The sequence below is a fragment of the Alligator sinensis genome, unplaced genomic scaffold (assembly GCF_000455745.1).
Source record: "Alligator sinensis unplaced genomic scaffold, ASM45574v1 scaffold138_1, whole genome shotgun sequence".
Classification (NCBI taxonomy): domain Eukaryota; kingdom Metazoa; phylum Chordata; order Crocodylia; family Alligatoridae; genus Alligator; species Alligator sinensis.
The window spans coordinates 4,681,308-4,685,364 of NW_005841862.1; the positions used below are offsets into that span (position 1 = coordinate 4,681,308).

General features: G+C 47.9%; 1 protein-coding gene across 10 annotated transcripts in view; it reads left to right on the forward strand.

Annotated features, from left to right (window-relative positions):
• The window catches only part of ENAH (ENAH, actin regulator), a 137,389-nt gene that overhangs the window by 40,961 nt on the left and 92,371 nt on the right, over nt 1-4,057 (forward strand). The window lies entirely within an intron of this gene.

Genomic DNA, 4,057 nt, shown 5'->3' on the forward strand with positions numbered 1-4,057 from the left:
CTCCCCCCCCCCCCCCCCCCCAAAATGTAGTTAGAGAGAGCAATAATATATACATTTAATCATTGTCTTGCTGAGATGAGCAAGCCAAGCTCTTTTAGGCTGTGTGCAGGCATCACGTTTTCCACTGGGAGAATTCACTGTTCTTCTGGTAGAAATGACAAGCATATAAGCATTCACTCAATTTCTCCCCAAGAGAAACATGCCGGTTCTGAGGGAAGATCTTCCAGGTGTCAACAAGATCTCCCTTGTGAGAGACTTCTGTGCCGCCCCCCCCCCGCAAGAGTAAATGATTGCGTCCTTCCTTCCTGGTGTGGGAGAGTGGGGGGAGGGAAGAGAGTAGCAGCAACAGCTGCCTCCTGACTCTTTTCCAAACCAGGCAGCCCCCCGTTTGGGGAAGTGGCTGCAGGACTCTGTGGCCCTGACTACAAATATAGAAAATGGCTTTGAAAAGTCACTAAAAACTGTAACTGTTTTCCTCAATTTCTCAGCTACATATGATACAGTCTAGAGACAAGGACTCATCTTAAAGTTCTTGGGCATCACACCTTGTCTTAAAATTGCTTATTTACTAGACAACAAGCTTAGCAATCAATGGTTCTAGATTGTTTCTGATAACATTAAGAGTAGACCACATAAATTGAACAGTGGACTCGAGCAGGGATTAACCCTGGCACCTCTGCTGTTTAATCTTTACATTCATGACCTCCTGGACACTTTCTCAAGAAAATTCATGTATGCTGATGATATCATTTTCTTTATGCAAAACTCTTGTTTCTCCAGAGCAGAAATAATACTTTCATCTGATCTAAATTCTTTAGATACCTACTTTAAGCAATGGCTTGTGTGCCCAAACCCTGGGAAAACGGAAGTGTCTATATTTCACATGATCAATAAACAAGCTAATTATCAATCCATTATTGTTTTCAGAAATCAGCTTCTATAATAGTACTCCAAAATATTTAGGAATCATCATAGATAGAACAATGTCCTATAAAATCACTTAACTATGACAGCAGCTAAGTTAAAAACCTACAATAATTTGCTCCAGAAATCCACTGGTCCTTCTTGGGAAGCCGATGCTGACGCACTGAGGAAAAACAGCCTTAGCACTGGTCTAATCTTTAGTAGAATACTGTGCCCGAGTCTGTTTAAACCGTTTCATAGTTAGTAGGGTCGGAAAGGACCTGAGCAGATCATCAAGTCTGACCCCCTGCCATGGCAGGAAAGAATGCTGGTGTCAGATGACCCTGGCAAGGTGCATCTAGCCTCCTCTTAAAGACCCCCAGGGTAGGAGCGAGGACCACTTCTCTTGGAAGTTGGTTCCAGATTCTAGCCACCCTGACTGTGAAGTAGTGCCTCCTGATATCCAGCCTGAATCTGCTCTCTGTCAGCTTATGGCTGTTGTTTCTTGTTACTCCCGGTAGTGCTCGGGGGAACAGGGACTCTCCCATTGCCTGCTGGTCTCCCTTGGCCAGGTTATAGACGACCACTAGATCCCCTCTCAACCTTCTCTTGTGGAGGATGAACAGGTTCAGATCCCGTAGCCTGTCCTCATAGGGCCTGCCCTGCTGTCCCCTGATCATGCGAGTGGCCCTCCTCTGGATCCTCTCGATGTTGTCCACATCCCTCCTGAAATGCGGTGCCCAGAACTGGATGCAGTACTCCAACTGGGGCCTGACCAAGGTCCCATATTCATCTTTGAGTCAATAATGACTCCAATATCCTTTCCGGCCTCTGTGCTGGCGAGAGGGGATTTCCCCAGCCTGTAAGTGTGCTGCTGGTTCTTCCTCCCCAGGTGCAGCACCTTGCACGTGTCAGTGTTGAAACCCATCCTTTTCTAATCTGCCCACCTCTGTAACCTGTCCAGGTCTGATTGCAGTCCATTCCTCCCTTCTAGCGTGCCCCACGTCTTAGTGTCATCTGCGAATTTGAACAAGGTGCTATTCACCACCTTGTCCAAGTCGCTGATGAAGATGTTGAACAGCGCAGGCCCGAGGACTGAGCCCTGTGGAACCCCACTGCCTACATCCTTCCAGGTCAAAAAAGACCCGTCCACCACCACTCTCTCTGGGTACGGCCCTCCAGCCAATTGGCGACCCTTCTGACCATGTAGGGAGCGACACCACAGTCGCCTAATTTTTTAATGAGAATGGGGTGAGAGACAGTGTCAAAGGCCTTCCTAAAGTCCAGAAAGACTATGTCCACCACAGTGCCTGCATCCAAGGATTTAGTGACCTGATCATAGAAGGCCACCAGGTTGGTCTGACATGACCTGCCTCTGATGAGCCCATGTTGGTTACCCCTAAGCATACACTCCCCTGCTGGTCCCTTGCAGATGTGCTCCTGAATAATTTTCTCGAAGAGCTTCCCCAGGACCGAGGTAAGACTAATGGGCCTATAGTTTCCTGGGTCCTCCTTCCTCCCCTTTTTGAAAATAGGGACCACATTGGTCTTTTTCCAGTCCTGTGTAATGCTGTGCCAGGGGACCCGCAGTGACCTCTGCTAATTCTCTCAGCACTCTGGGGTGGAGATCGTCAGGACCTGCTTATTTGGACGTGTCCAGTCCCACCAGGAGGTCCCTAACTAGGTCTACTCCGACCCTGGGCCTGGCTGCGCCTCCCCTGGGACCATCGGGGATCATGATGGGGATGACCTGGTCCCTGCTCAGAAAAATGGAGGCAAAGAAGTTGTTAAATAAGTTAGTTTTGACATCTGGTGCGACCACCAGACTTCCAAGCGTGTCCTGCAGAGGCCCTATGTTACCCGGAACCTTCTTTTTACCCTCTGTATTTAAAAAAGGACTTCTTATTGTCCTTGATCCAGGTTGCTAGTCCCAGTTCCATTTTCGCTTTACCCTTCCTAACAGCCCCCCTACAAACCCGAGCAACAGCTGTATAGTCCTCTCTGGTGATGGCCCCTCCCTTCCATTGGGTGTATGCCTCCTTTTTAGCCTTGAGACGTTCCTGGATGCTTTTTGTTAGCCAAGGGGGCTTTTGAGCACTCTTGCTCCCTTTGACCCTTGTTGGGATTGCCACCCTTTGAGCTTGGAGGATCATTTCCTTAAGGAATGACCACTCTTCTTGAACTCCCAACTCCCCTCCGGGACCTCAGTCTCTCCCCGACTAATCTCCTTACCTCATTGAAATCCACCCTTCTGAAGTCCAGGATTATTGTCTTGCTGCAGGCCTTTGGCACCCTGCGCTGGATGGTGAATTCCAGTAGGCAATGATCACTGTTGCCCAGCTGGTTGAGCACCAGCAGTCCCCTCACCAGGTTGTTGCCTGTGGCCAGGACCAGGTCTAACAAGGCATTTCCCCTGGTGGGACTGTGCACCTCCTGGGTTAGATGGAGGTCCTGTAACCTGGCTAGGAACCTATGTAAACAGTCAGACCTGGCTGACTGCTCTTCCCAGCAAATGTCAGGATAGTTTAGGTCCCCCATGATGACCACATCCTTTGACCTAACTGCCTTTGACCTATCTGTTCTCATACTGATGAGATTGACATACTACTCAACCAAGCGATGTAAATCATTACATGAACAAATCAATCTACTCCCTTTCAGTGTCTCCCTATTCTTAGCAATATACATCCTTCCCCATTAAGAAGAAAAAATGCCTTAACTAAATTATGGACTAAAATAAAAAAATAACCCACAGCTGCCTATACACAAAGATCTTTTAAACCCACTAGATCCAAGATCAGAATCCTAGACATCCTGCTTGGAGAACAACAGTTCAACTTGAGCAAGATTCATTTAACACCCAGGATGCCTGGCCATAAGAGTGACTCAATTCACCCTCTAATGGAAATTATTATTACAAATCCTACCATTAGACCAACTGGCTCTGATCTCCGTAGTCATCTTTGGTCCTCCCTAAACCAAATTGGGACAGGGGCAGCACACAGCAGATTTTGGTTACATTGATGGGGCTGGACTAGTTCACTGAACTGTGACTGTAGTGCCCCTTTTCAGACTTGGAATCTCATCACCTCTGATTCATAGATTCATAGATGTTAGGGTCGGAAGGGACCTCAACAGATCATCGAGTCCGACC